The 15,535-nt window shown below is 42.6% G+C and overlaps 1 protein-coding gene and 1 long non-coding RNA gene across 2 annotated transcripts in view; one reads left to right on the forward strand and one right to left on the reverse strand.

Annotated features, from left to right (window-relative positions):
* The window catches only part of LOC139661314 (rho guanine nucleotide exchange factor TIAM1-like), a 65,691-nt gene extending 57,443 nt beyond the window's left edge, over positions 1–8,248 (reverse strand). Inside the window, exon 1 of the mRNA XM_071539749.1 lies at positions 8,079–8,248. The gene's annotated coding sequence lies outside the window, so the exon portion shown is untranslated. The remainder of the gene's footprint in view (positions 1–8,078) is intronic.
* Positions 8,249–13,659: 5,411 nt separating this feature from the next.
* On the forward strand, positions 13,660–15,535 carry LOC139661309 (uncharacterized). Its single transcript, XR_011696587.1, has 3 exons — positions 13,660–13,771; positions 14,583–14,676; positions 15,475–15,535. It is a non-coding gene; the product is annotated as an uncharacterized lncRNA (long non-coding RNA).

Here is a 15,535-nt window from a genome sequence, read left to right on the forward strand (position 1 = left end):
GAGGAGGTGAGAGGAGGCGGTGGAATCGAGTGTTTGGCCACAGGTAGATAGATGAATGATGTGTTGCTGAGGTGGAAGGCGAGATGAGAGGTAGAGAGGTGGAGTGGTGTTGATAGGTCCTGAGGGGCTGATGGAGATGGATGCGGTGTCAGTTCAAAGAAACAGAGATGTGAACAGACCTGGTTGGCTGTCAGTAATGATACGACTGGACAAAGACCTTCTGCAGAGAGAAGGGACTTGGGTTATAGAAGAGGTTATGGTGCTTGTATGTGTGTGTGTGTGTGTGTGTGTTAGCATGAGGGATCGTTATGTTGACGGATGGATGGGTTTACAGACAGAAATCAGAAGGAGAAAGGTTTGTTTGTTTTTATTTTGACAGCAAAATTTAAATAGACATCAAGTTAAAAGAAATTTCTGGTGGTTCATACTATGTTTTTGGAGTAGAGCAAAATAAATCTTTAGTAATTCACTCTTTTTTTTGTTCCAGAAAAAGCCATTGTTGATTAAACACAAAGGATGTCAAACTGTTGGAGATGCATGCATACGTGGGAAGTATTTTAATGAAAAACAAAAACTACAGAGGTTCTGCCAAAGCTGCCTATAATTACCTGTAGATTTCCCTAATCGTTATCAGGAAGCACGAGATAGGCTCTGACATGACCGGACAGGGACAGGTGAAGGGGGAAGGAAAAATGGAGAGGGGGAAGGAAAGGAAATGAAAGCTTAAGAGGGAGAAAGAGTAGGAGAGAGACAGGGAAAAACACATCATGGCTGTATAAAACTGACAAGGGTAAGAAGCAGAAGGCAGAAGTCAGTGGCAGAAAAAGGGGCATAGGAGAAGTGGAAGATGAGGGCGGGGGGGTGAGGGGGAGGTAGAAGGGGAAGTTATCTTACATCCCTGCACCTGAGTCAACAGCAGTGCTTGCAAACAAAGTGCCCCCTTGAAGAAAAGACAAGAGACAATGCAGCACGGTGAGGGACGGGGGTCAGGAATGGATGCAGCAGGAATGTGACAGACAAACAGCAGCTCACTGCGGTTTGTCTCGGCCTCTCTGAGATAGCAGGTCTACATGAGACCTGGGGACACAGCCCGCTGAGACAATACAGTATAGTGCTGCAGTATACACAATCCTGTGATACGCTATGGGGATAAGTTAACATAAGATAAGATTAACTTTATTGATCCCAGAGGGGAAATTGTGTCAGCAAAGAAAAGAGGGGTAGGTTGGTGAACAATGAGTAAAAAGTACTAAAGGACATGAATAAAAAAGTAATAAAGGATATAAATAAAAATACAGTACAATTTAAAAATAAATAATAGATAGAGTGCCATCATAATGCAAAAAATAGGCTTCAACTGGCTAAAACAAATCTAACTATGATAGCGATTGGACAGACTTACAGATTTACAGATGTCTGCAGTTCTGAAGATCTACAGATGTACAGTCCAGGGCAAAGAGCAAGAGTGCAGGTCAGGATGGGTGAATTTGCATCGCTGACTCTTGACATTATTAGATTTAAAGAAGTCCACTGTTTTACCAAGAATGTGCAAGGAAGTAAACACATGAAACTGCAATACATTAGTAACTATGCTGTCCACATGATTTGAAATGGTCATTACAGTAGGAAGTCCTCCCTCCTACTACCTACTTCTGTTTTTTAACCACACTACACACACACACACACATACAAGCATGCATGCCCATAGAGAAGTGCAGCGGGTTCACTCATCCTAAGAGTGAAAGTGGACCTACGCCCAAAATGTTTCATCAGTGTGATACAAAATACAAGAGCAAACCACTTCTGTATTCTTCATGCAGTGAATAGATGTTTGAACATTATAATGAATATACAGTATATTATAATGCCTCTGCTTTTCGTCTCCACCATACTAATAACATATATAGATGCTGTATAACTAAAGAATAGAAAATTATATCAGAATAAGCAACATCCTATGAGGTAGTGGTAAATTAAAAGATGGGTAAACTATCGTCATCATAAGGCAAACAACCACCAATTTAAACAAAAATCAATTATAATTTCAGTAAAGCATACATTTCTTTGACAGATACTATGAATTTACACCATAAAAATTGATATCAGCCTTAAAAGATGGGTAAACTGTTCTGCATCAAATGGAGTCCTAGCATATTACCTACTATAAGGCTTCAGCCCACACTGACTGAACTGACTCCTACTGTTTTAAAAGAAGTCTTTGCTCAGTGACGAAAACAACGCCATCACTGAGCCAAGGATGTCAATAATATGTTGTCTTTTCAGTGGATGGGGTTGGATCTAGGTCAATGGGTCCATTTCCTGGGAGTTGAGCTGTTGTGCTGACTAGTTGACTCGGGCTGGGGTTATTGTTTGGGCTGTAAGAGGGACGGGTGAATAGAGCTCCCCTCTCGGTGCATTAGTGACCTGTATAAGCTCCACACGACTCACTGACATCTGAGTGCAGGCCTGAGGGGAGAGGACAAAGGCAATCTGACCACACACACACACACAAACACACACACACACACACACACACACACGTACACATTCACGTGGCTAAAAGCTAACGCACCACAGGACAATAAGAAAAACACACAGTCCAATAGAAACCTTATACAGCACTCACCGTGGGGTTTTTATCCCCAAAGAAACTCAATCCAGAGAACAAAAAAATCCATGCAGCTCAGCCCATAGGCCTTTATCCTTGCATTTGTCACACACACGCACACACACACACACACACACACGCTCAGACATATTCGCAGGCATATGTGTTTGCACATGCACACACACAAATACACACACACACACAGCCTTTTGAGACCTCCTTGTATGATCGCATTGCATCACTTCCAGGTCAGCAATCAGGAACGTGAAGTGAGCCTATCTGATGAGCGCTGAGTGGTTGGCCAGGTCGAAGCGCTCTCTTTATGTAACGGAGAAAAAGGAATAGATGGAGTGAAAGAGGGGAAAGAGGAGAGGAGAGGAGAGGAGAGGAGAGGAGACACAATGGCTTGTTTTTCCTGCTTTAATTACACAGTCACGTGGACATAAACTTGGACAGACCAGCACACTCCAAAAAAAAAAAAAAAAACCTCAAAGCAGGGGTTGTGAAGATTTCCAAACAGACATCAAAAAACGAGAGATCCCAGGAAGGCCAAATCTCCCCAGTGCAAACAAGGCATAAACACAATCTTTGAAGACACACTTTGCACTCCCGCAGTAATTCCTCCCTTAAATCCCCACTCAGCACTTCACACAAGCACTCGACTGCACTTGCACTCTCTCACTCTCCCCTCTCACTCTTCCCGCTCAGGTAACATTTTCGAAAACGTCTCTCATCTCAAAACGCACTTCCTCTCCACACTTCTCATATTCACTCAGCTTCTCTCCTCCACCTCTTCAAATTGTACTTCTTCTGAATGACACACATCAGCTTGTTACCACACTCTTTCTTCTTTAATCTCACAGTAAACAAAATCATACATATTCCCCCTTCTCTCCTTTTGCCTCCTCTTCTCCTATCTTCCAGTATTGAGGCCAGATATAAACATCTGAAGCTCTAATCTACATCAACAAGCACACACACACACTCACACATACACACACGCACACACACACATCAGTTGGCAGCCAGAGCCGATGTGTGGGCTGGAACGCAACACTGATCAGAGATAATGGGCAGACATGACAGGGACGGCGGTACTGTCACACCGAGAGAGGAAGGAAAGAGGGGTGGAAGGAGCAAGAGACAGAAGGAGGGAGAGAGAGACGGAGAGAGAGACAGAGAGGAAGGGAGGGGAAGAAACTCCCACTTCATCAGCAGACACAGAACAGACAAAAGAGAGGAAATGAATGAGGGCACATGCACTCACTCATGTCAGCTCTGAGACACCCCTCCCCCGTCTCTACCCCTCCTCAAATTAGAGGCATGCCCCTCTCCTTCTTGTTCTTCTTCTTCATCTCATCGGGGGGTTGATGTTGAGGAGTCTGCCAAACAATATTCCTCGCCCCGGTGTATCACACTCCCCGGCTCCGCAGTCCTGCTTAACCAGACAGGTGACATTGCTAAAGACAGCAGAAATGGACATACGCAAGCGAGCCTGTGTGACGTAAACATTCACCCTCTGTCACCTTGCACAAATTCACAGAAGGCTTTTGCTTTCAAAGGGACGTGTGGCGAGCTGCGGGTCAAGGATACACACACTCATAAATTCACACACACACACACACACACACAAAACACCTATATACTCTCTCAAGCCTTCTCCTATGGTATATTGCGCGGGGATTCCCCTTAATATGATATGCATCCATGACATACGCGCTTTAATTAGACACCGCAGCAAAACCAAAGAAGAAGACACACAATTCAGTGTCTCCCCCACCCGAACTCTCAGCTTTGTCTTTGTTTTCCCAAAACAGCCTTCCGTAATATCTGCCCGCTACTAGGCTGCAAATAACAAGAGACAGAGAAGGAAAGGAAGAGACAGAGAGACACAGTGACAGACAGAGAGAGAGAGAGAGAGAGAGAGAGCAAGAGAGAGAGAGAGAGTACACACACAGAGAGAGAACCCACAGGCACACAGTCAAACACAAACATTTAAACAGCTTGATTGCATGTGGGGAGGTGGGCACTGGGGAGCTTCATAAGCCCCATATTTGCTTAAGAGGAGAAATAAGTGGACCGCTGAGAAAGAAGGATGAGCATTATTAGCGAGGCAATGGTTAGGAAATGGGAGAGGAAGAAAATAACTATACCACACGGACAAAGAAGGAGATGGAGATGGAGAGAGAAACAGAGACAGAGAGCGAGAGAGAGAGAGCGTTATCATCCCTTTCATGTTAATTGCATCATCCCTTTATCGTGCCCACTACAGGCACATCAAACTGCATCTTATGTAGTATTGCTCTAATCATAAGGAGAGGGCATTTGTTTTGCTCTGCCACAAGGTCATAAGAAACGCAGGACTGTGTTGGATATAGATGTGAAGAGTGTGTGCAGTCAGCTCTGGTTTTATGCTGCTATATCATCATTATTATTATTATCATTATTATAGACTCAGTTTTTACAGCGTATTGTTTGCTGCTTGGAGATCTTTATATAACATGAACAGATCAAAGGGATAAGTATGACTTGGTGATGTGGTATTTTTAGTATAGATTATAGTGGGGTTGCAGACTATGTATATTCTCTGAGTGTGTGTTTGTGTGTGTGTGTGTGTGTGTGTGTGTGTGTGTGTGTGTGTGTGTGTGTGTGTGTGTGTGTGCCTGCAGAAGATTGGATGTGTGTAAAGGAGGATGGGGCTACTATCCTATAGGTGAGCTGACTTAGCATGAGAGCAGTGTATCAATCTGGGTCAGTACACACACACACATACACACACACACTCTTATCCCGCAGGGCACACTTAACTGAGCTCCATCCCCCCACTCACGCTCACTCACTATATTAGCTTACCTAATGTACACAGATAGAACTCACGCCTGTCTGCTTGCATACACACATATTTGTACTGTGAACACACACACACACACACATGGACACACACACACACACGCACACACACACACACACACACACACACACATAAACCTAGATGAGCCATGTGTAAGAGACATAAATGTTCTTCCTCCCTTTTCATAGCCCCATGCTTTCGCGAACTCTTTGTCAGTATTCAAAAAGGTGTGCACACAAACACACAAGCACACACACACACACACATACAAACACGCGCTCTCTCTCTCTCACACACGCACACACACACACCAGTTCTTATCTGCCACTATAAATCCGTTCACGGATCACTTCCTCAAAACACCCTGCCAATATTCAACTTCCTCATGGCACCAGTCAACTGAAGCAGAGGATTGTAGCAGAGAGAGATAACGAGAGAGAGAGAGAGAGAGAGAGAGAGAGAGAGAGAGACAGAGCAACTTTATAATTCTGCTCAAAACCAAAACAAAGACTAAAAGTAAAGGTAAATAATAGAATGAGTAGCACTTTGAAGCTCAGCGATAAGGCTAAGTACTTTTTACGAGTTGCCACGTAGTGTGTGTTACAGAGTCAATTTTTTTTTTTTTATGAGTCATTATAATGGCAGTACAGTTATGTTTAGATCTTGTCCAGATTGTGTGAAGGATCTGAGAGTAAATATTCTGAAAGAAATCTTGTAGCGTTCTATCATTCAATTTAAGTCTGAGACAGGCCGTTAAACATGTTACTATTTTTGGTACTGGGAATATCTTTGTGTCAATGTTAGTCTTAGCTGTTTAAAAACATGCTCTTTTTACTCTAATTTTATTCTATCTGTATTTTACTTTCTATCAAGAACCTTTTATTTTCAAGACTTTTTTTTTTTTACTTTGCTTGAGAAGAAGTGAGTGAGGAGCAAGGAGGAGAAAAACCCCCTGCGCCCTTTGATCCCGCATAATTCTCTGGCTGTCTGGATGCCTGAAGATGACCCTCAACCTGCACAGCTGAGACCTACTGCTTCGACACACCCACACACACACACACACCCACACCCACACACCTACACACACACACACACACAGACACACCCACACACACACACACACACACACACACACACACACACACACACACACAATACACATACTTGAGTGATATGAGCTGTAAATGAAGCATACAGTAGGACTCAAAAGTGCACTCTTTCAGCATTGGTGTTTTTCTGCATCTCTCTCTCTCTCTCTCTCTCTCTCTCTCTCTCTCTCTCTCTCTCTCTCTCTATTGCTTTAAGACTTACTTCTTCATGTTAGCTACTGTCATTCTCTGCCAAGTCCTCAGTACCATGCTGCCTCTAACTGCTGTTCCCTCAAGACTTTCTGTTGCTCTTAAGTCACCCTCTTTGTCAACTATTCTCCTCTTCCAAGTCCCTCTTTTGATATTCAGCTCTTTATCTCTATCTCTATTTCTCTTCTCTTCTCTTCTCTTCTCTCTCTCTCTCTCTCTCTCTCTCCCTCTCTGTCCACGTTTCCACACAGCACACACACACTGTAATGTCTTTCTCAGATCCAAGTCATTCAGTGTCTCATCGTTCCGTTCTTGCCTCATTTCCTATTGTGCACCTCTGACAGCATGAACAGAAATGTGGACAAGGCTGACCCCCGGGTTTCATCATCCGTTAAGATTGCCACAGTTCTCTAACAAGCTTTAGACAATACATAATTGAGTAGCACTTGAGCTCTGGCTCTGATCTGGAAAGTAATCTTACTTTATCTCATCTCTTTCTCAATCACTTCTTCTCATGTGGAAGCACACAATCAAACGTACACACTGCACCGGTATGTATTTCTGTGTTTGCTCTTTGAGCTGTGCAGTTTGCTCTATGGAGGGAAATGTCAGGTGCCGCCAGTCCGGAGGGCTGCTACGGTATTTTGTTATCGCCAAATTGCCTAGAGTCGGAAACTAGGCAATGTCCCAGTGAGAACATTAATGATTCATAAACTCTTTTCACCAACACGGTCACTGGCCTATGCAAAGCCGCTGCATGGCTATTTGAACAGAATGTGCGGCAAGGCTGTTTTTTTTTTTTTACAATATCCCTATATGTGTCTGTTAGTGTGTGTGTGTGTGTGTGTGTGTGTGTGTGTCTGAGAGAGAGAGACAGAGAGAGAGAGAGAGAAAGCAGCCGCCAAACAGTAATATACTAGCAGATGAGAAGTCACACTCACACACAAAGACACAATGTGTGAGAAAGCGCACCGCCTTACAAAGACATAGGTATACACAGATATTACACACATATACAGTATATATACACACACACACACCATGTGAGACAAAAAGCGTGTCCCCTTGAAGAGGCCAGCTGCACAAATAGAGACTCCTTATGTTAACTAACTTCAAACACCTCTGTCTTTCTCTCCCCCTCTCACACATGCAGAAACATTCATCCAACTGGCCAACAAATCATTTTAACACACACAACATGAAGCCAGGTGTCTTTCACACCCAAGCAATCCTCTCTCTCTCTCTCTCTCTCTCTCTGTCCCTCTCTGTCTCTCTCTCTCTGTCACTCACAAAGCTCCCAAAACAGACATTATCTCTTTACCTTCTCTTGTGTTCCCAATGTGTTGCCTGAGTGAATAACAGTTAATTCCCTTTGGTTCAGAAAACAGTCAGCAGGCATCCGTTCAGAAAGCAGAGGGGAATCCTTGCATCAGTGAGACGGCTCCCAGACTCCAGCGCAGCATTAGACTGCATATACACACACACACACATACTCACACATGCTGCCTCTCGCATGCCTAGACCAGACTGAAGACTGAGGAGAGGGTGTGTGTCTGTGTGTGCGTTTGAGCCCGCCCCCTTTTCTCTGTTTCTCCCCTTCTCTCCCACATGCACTCACTCTGCCCTCCTCCCTCTTTCCCCTCTCATCTCGGCTCTCCCTTTGCCTCTCTCTCCCTCTCTCTCTCTCTCTCTCTCTCTCCCTCTGTCTCTCTCTCTCTCTCTCTCTCCAATTTCACCTCCCCTGGCTTGCCAATTGACTGCCAGCATGTGTGCTGGGTCTGTGCCTCTAAGCCCTTAGATGTCCCTGTCTCCTTTTTAATTGCTGGCTCTCTGGCCTTAACTTCTACACAAAAACAAAAACAAAAACAAAAACAAAAACACACAGATACACAGAGGGGCACATGCTTAAATAAACCCACATGCATATAAGAACACAAACACACACACCTACATATAAACTATACATAGAGATGAATATGAGCATTATGCCCCAAAAAAATAATAAAAGAGTCGGACAAAAAGCACACTGTGAGAAGTGAGTGGGCAGTCAAACCAAACTCTTAACTCATGCTGGCAGTTTGATGATTCACAAGGTATGATTTAGAAAACTCCATTCAAGTTCTCTGAAACATTGAACACACTTGAATTTTGCTGGTTTTGGTGGAAAATCTATTAGGAGTTTTATGGTGTATCTAAAAGGCAATATCACAGCACTAGGTTTGTTTTAAAGTAATCAATAAAAAAAACTTGAAATGTATTATTAATAGTGATTTGCCATCTTCAAATATGTAACAGGCTAGGCTTAACAGACCAGAATAAAGACGTAATTTGACTAGAAAGGTGCAGTGATGTTCAAGCAGATTAGTTCTCTCTTCCTGGAAACTAACATGTAGCCTACTGCTCATGCAAATGGGTTCAAAGCTGCATGTTATGCTGCTTTATTTCCTCTTTTTTCCTTCCCATCTTTCCTTTATTATCTTAAAACCCAACCATGTTTGCTGCAACAAAAACTTCAAATGAAATGTATGAAGTCCCAAAGAGCAGTTTTTGCTATTTCTGTCTCTATTTGGTCCCAAGTATATGCCTGGAGATAAGAGTTTGTGAGTTTGATCATAAAGTTTGCCCTTGATGTAAGCCTCTCCAACAGACGTGTGTGCTTTTTATTAACTAAACCAATTTGTGTAGTGTTTCATAGCACTCAATATGTTTTCCAAAAGATAGCATCATGTTGGGAAAGTTTTCTTTGTTTGGTTCTGTGTCTACCTACTCACTAAGGAGCAGGTAGATGATTTGTATGCTGATGCCACCAGTGAGGTGTCTCTGGGTATCGGGTGCCTGTCCAGGGGAAGAATTTCAAGTGAAAAATCATGTGAAAACTGTCAAAAACGCGGGGAGGACATCAGACAATATGATAGCTTGACACAGTTTGACTTTGTCAAAGTCTTTGCTGCAAGACTTCGACAACGACATGAGGGTGAAATGTGTCAAAAAGGTGACAAACAATAAAAAGAGCACTATGTCTGGAAAAAAAACATTGCAGTCAGTTACTGGGAACTATTGCCCCCTTTGTTATTTGGGACTTTTCACTCACTGGTTTGTTGAGTGAAAACACCAGCAATGAGAGAGTTTTTATTGTTTTCGGCTGGTGGCAGCTCAGTGTGCTTTTGGCAACCAAGAAATCTATATATCTATATCTATATACTGTATATTATACAGTACTGTGCAAAAGTCTTAGGCACATGTAAAAGAAAAAAAGTAAAGCGAAGATGTTTTCAAAAATAATTAAATGAAAAGTTTCTAAATATCAAAAAATTTACTATAAAGAGCAGTCTACTGACACACTAATGCAGAAAAAAAATGAATAAACATCTAAGACACTATTTATATAAAAACTCTTAGGTGCCTAAGACTTTTGCACAGTACTGTATATCTATATCTAGTCATCTATATGCATATACATCCAGCTTTATATAGCTCACTCTCCACACTTGAAGAGTGGTAATAACAAACTATGGAGGAGGTTTTTCAGAGTCTAGATAAGGAGGTGTGTAGGGTTTTTTAAACAGTACTGTACAATATATGCATATCAGTAAAACTAAAATATCTTGATTTACACTCCAATAATTAATGACTTATTTAACTTCAGCTGTTAACTTTAGCCCCTGATTCCACAATGTTCTGCATCCTAAATGACAAAACAACTCTCAGGTTTCTCGGGACTTGGCAAATCATCAACAAAAGCGCTTGGATCGAGAACCAGAGGAGGAAAATCTGTGAGACAAAAGGCGGAGGGTTACATAACAAACTGATGATTCCCACTGTCTGCGGCCTCTGCACCGAGAAGAGAAGCTCCAGAAATAGCCGGTGTTTGCGAGTATTTAACATTTATAGAGGGAAACATGTCAGGACAAAGGGCAGGGAAGGTAACAGATCCACCCAACAAAGGACCTGACAGAGCCTCCACAGGGGAGAAAGAGGAGAGACACACACGCACAAAGACGCTGTCGTACGTGCACGCGCACACACACACACGCACACGCACACACACACACGCACACACACTCACAGCTTTGTACCCCTAGGCACAAGATGACATTTCAACACCTAACACAGACAATACTGCTGTAGTGCTTCTTGCCGATCATAATTCTTTTGTGTAATGTGTGTTTGTGTTTGTGCATGTACAGTATATATATGTGTGTGTGTGTGTGTGTGTGTGTGTCTTTCAGCACCTGTCTAGTCATCAGTCCTCATTCCCTTCCCAGTATCTCCTTCCTCTCCGTCTCCTCGTCTGTCCGACTGTCTCTCCATCCTCCTCTGTGTTATCTAACAGTCTAGCTGGATGCAGAAGGTCGCATCCAGCTGAGAGCCAACTGAAACAGGAAATCACCAAGCCAGGGGGATGAACAGCGATTTAGACACATGTTCCCACACTCCTACCCGAACATGCTGTCACCGGGCTGAAATGCAATTACCCGGGGAGCGGAGAGGAGCTGGTTAGTAGTTAACGGCAACTCAGAGCAATGGCTGACACAGCATGTTGACACACGCAGAATACAGACGACAGAATAATAACAATAGCAGGTGGAGGATGTTATGTAAGCAGAGAGGTCGCTTGGAGAAAGATCAGGATGTCTGGGGTTTTTATTTTTTTGGTTTGTTTTGCTTGTTTTGGTCTGTCTGCGCTTGTCATGTCGCCTGCTGTCTTTGTAATGTGAACACTTGCTGTTTTGCTCAATGTTTGTCGTCAGCTGTGCATTTGCCAGTCATCATAGCGAGGAGTAAATTAATATCGAACCACATTCTCAACCACATTTCTGTTGAATGACTCGGCAAACTGGCAGCATGTAGGTGCAGGCTGTGTGGGTTCCTGTCTTCCTGTGCACCTGAGCTGGCCTTTCGGGACAATAGACCTCCAGCTTTCGATCCTTATCAAACGTCAACGCGTTGTGTGTGTGGCGGGTGAGGCTGGGGAGGGGGTGAGGGGGGAAAGGGGGAGGGGGGTGGCGTTATCAGAGAAGAGCTAGAGGGATGAGACCGTGTTTCTATTCAGATTGGTTTTATGGGATGATTTTCCATTTCCTGCCTCCTGCCATCTCTGTCGCTAAACACATCATATTGAAATTCATGAACATACTGTATTTGGCGAAAGGACAAAAAGATAGCGCACATACACCGTCAGAATGCCCATTTCCCCCACACACCCACCCACCCACCTTGCCAGATTTGATAAAATCATTATCACCAGCCAAGCGAGTAGAGCTGATGAATAATGCATCTACTGCTGGGCCACAATAGTACGAGCCTTCTGGCCTGCTACCTTTCTTAGGCCTCGCATTAGCTGCCGGTTGCTACTTTCACTGCTTAAGGTCATATCAGCAAATCCCTGTCTGGCGCTATTACATTTTCCATTAGCATGGGACACCTCTACATACACACACACACACACATATGCATATACGTATACATGCTCACTGGTATTCATACAAAACATGTGCACAAACACACACAGACACACACCAGACAGACAGATAAAACACCTAAATTGGACGGGTATCCTGAGAATGAGAATCTGTCAAACCGGATAACAAGCGGGCAGCAGGTGTTAGTCTGCATTCCTTCACGTCAACACAAAGACACGGTGACACCCATCAGGTGTAACGGCGTGATGGGCAGCTCGGGTTTGACATGAGCAGTTCAGACGCGGCTCCCTCAATTAGTTGACTCCTCATCGAGTGCGGCAAACCACACATGCAGCCCAACCTCCTCCACCACACCCGCCCATTCTCATGCACACAGACAGAAACACACGACTACACACACACACACACACAGGGCTAGTTTTCTAGTACTTGAGTCCAACCTTGGTCTTGACTTTTATGACGTCTTGGCCTTGTCTCAGTCTCTCCATCCTTCTCTGTGTTCTCTAACAATGTAGCTGGATGCAGAAGGTCGCGTCCTGCTGAGAGCCAACTGAAACAGGAAATAACCAAGCCAGGGGGATGAACAGCGACTTGTCTCAGTCTCCTGCCTATTTTGACTCTTGGTCAGTTGTCTTGGTCTCAGCCACTATTAGATGTTGAATTGACTTTGTCACTCCTATCTATATATGTAAAAAAAAAACGGTAACTTCTCCCCAGCACTACAAATGTATGTAATGGTCCTTCTAAGCAGTGATTAGTAAATTCCTACACTGTAATAAGTGCTACATCCATCATGTAGGTTTAATATACTTTAAATAGTTGTGATCTAGTTTATTTTATTTGTTTTATCCTAAAAAGTATCAATATACTTTCCCTTTACTTAAAATGTGTCAGTATATATACAACAATATATTTTAAATAAAACTATCACAATTTATTTGAGTAGTTATGTCTATGTGATTGTTGTGTACATGAAATGTTATAAAAGTGAGTTGACATACACAATTTATTTGAGTAGTTATGTCTATGTGATTGTTGTGTACATGAAATGTTATAAAAGTGAGTTGATATACACAATTTATTTGAGTAGTTATGTCTATGTGATTGTTGTGTACATGAAATGTTATAAAAGTGAGTTGATATACACAATTTATTTGAGTAGTTATGTCTATGTGATTGTTGTGTACATTAAATGTTATAAAAGTGAGTTGATATACACAATTTATTTGAGTAGTTATGTCTATGTGATTGTTGTGTACATGAAATGTTATAAAAGTGAGTTGATATACACAATTTATTTGAGTAGTTATGTCTATGTGATTGTTGTGTAGGCTACATTAAATGTTATAAAAGTGAGTTGACATACACAATTTATTAGAGTAGTTATGTCGATGTGGTTGCTGTGTTCATGTAACGTAATAAAAAAAAGTTGACATTATCACTTTTCCCCTGATGCTTTGTGCTGCAACGTGTCTGTCTGGTCTGGGCGGGACAGGTCACTTTACCCGGGAAGGTATCAGCAGCTTGCTTGGCACTACAGCCTACTCACTCTGTTCGCCGCTGCAGAATTTTATGGATCCTGGATAAAGCGGTAAGTTGAGCAATTTTAGCTGAATGATTGGTGATGTAAAGTCGCGCTAAACCGATGACTTGAGAGGTCCCGTTCGGCAGCTAACGTTAGCTAAGCAAATCTGTAGCTAACGTAGCTGCCCTGCACACATGGCAAGCTAAGTTAGCTGCCCGGTGCTAACTAACGTGATCCTGTCGACCACGGTTCTGTCACCGTATTTACCGCAACCTAACGTTACACTTGGGGAAAACAGAAACCTGAAGCGAAGCCTGTAAAATTTAATGTAGGCTAAGCCAAGCCGATTTAAGTTTCAATACAGACATGCTAGCTAAAGTATGCCTTATTAGCTAAGTTAGCTATCACGTTTCAGTCAGAGTGAATTTTATGCACTTGTGCTGTTCATTATGTCTGCCATCTCGCTTCCCTTGTTTTGCCTCCAAACAGGAAACTTGGTGTGTGGCCGTACACGAAATTAGAACCATAAACGGTTAGATAAAACCCCTAGACAAAAGACGCTAATGCTAACGCTAGCTAATGTCAACTTATTGTAAGCTAGCTGTAGCTGACTGTCTGATATCGAGTGTTGTGGGTTTTGGGCAGGCAGTAGCCTAGTTGTTTTTTTTCTCAAAAATCTAATCCAAATATGGACAAAGTAAGTTTTTTTTTTTCCTCTCCACATGCCTGTGGTAGCACGACGAGTTGAGAACCACAGCTTTAAAGAATGCTTGGTCTATTATACTGCAATTGAATGAATAGTTGAAATACAGAGGGTGTATAGTTTGTGCTGGTGTCATCAGGCAGTGAATTTTGAACAGGTTTTACTTTTTGATAGGATCCATCTGCCTCTGTGGAGAAAAGGAGAGAAGTGCTCCTGAGATGCCTGGTCGAGTGGGGGAGAGAAAGAAGAACTCATCAGAGACCACCATGTATGTGTTAGGCTTAAAGCTATGTATCTATCTGTCTGATCAACAGTCTAACTGGTCACCTGTTTTTGATCAGTATTTTTAAGTGAATGTCTTAATGTGTTGATATTGTGATGATATTATAGGGATGATTATCATTGCTCTCAAAAGATATTTACACACTGTAGATTAGTGATGAACAGTCATTAGTAATGTGATGACCAAGCAGGTAGAGGCAAAGAACAGAAAATTGCATCCCTTTACTGTAATGCAGCCTTTAAAACCAGGAAAAGACAACACTTATGCCAGATCACGATAGTACAATACCCACACTCCATGCCATTGTCATGGCAAAGTAAGATTGGCCAAGACAGCAGGCATACTTACAGATGCTGTTTGCCAATGCTATAGTACTTAGGTCCATGGCTTGGAATTCCAGATTGGAGCACTGGAAACCAACTTGAAAACTGACTTGGATGTGTAGCTTACAGGTGACTGGGACACTGGTAATGTGGTCTTCAATTTTGGTGACTCAGACTTGAAAGCAAAGGAATTTAAGCTAAATAAACTTAATATCCAGTGATCCAAGAACATAACTGCAATTTGGTGTTGTTAACATTACACTGACAGTAAGTGCTATATGAGATTGATTTTGACATATGCTGTCAACTAGTATAACTGCAATGAAGTATCCGTCACCTTTAGCAACAATGGTACAATTTTGACTTTGTGTCTGATCTATCTTATTACCTGTCTGATCTGTTTATCTCATTACCTGTTTCTCTGACCAAACTCTTTATTCTTCTTTGTCTCCACCAATAGAGTCGTGATGAAACCGAGGAGCACGCCGAGCTCAGCAGTTGCCCGATGAAAATTTACGCGT

This window comes from Centroberyx affinis, unplaced genomic scaffold, assembly GCF_046629955.1.
Source record: "Centroberyx affinis isolate AG114_WGS23_722 - 3 ecotype Tasmania unplaced genomic scaffold, CSIRO-AGI_Caff_v1 ptg003508l_1, whole genome shotgun sequence".
NCBI lineage: Eukaryota > Metazoa > Chordata > Actinopteri > Beryciformes > Berycidae > Centroberyx > Centroberyx affinis.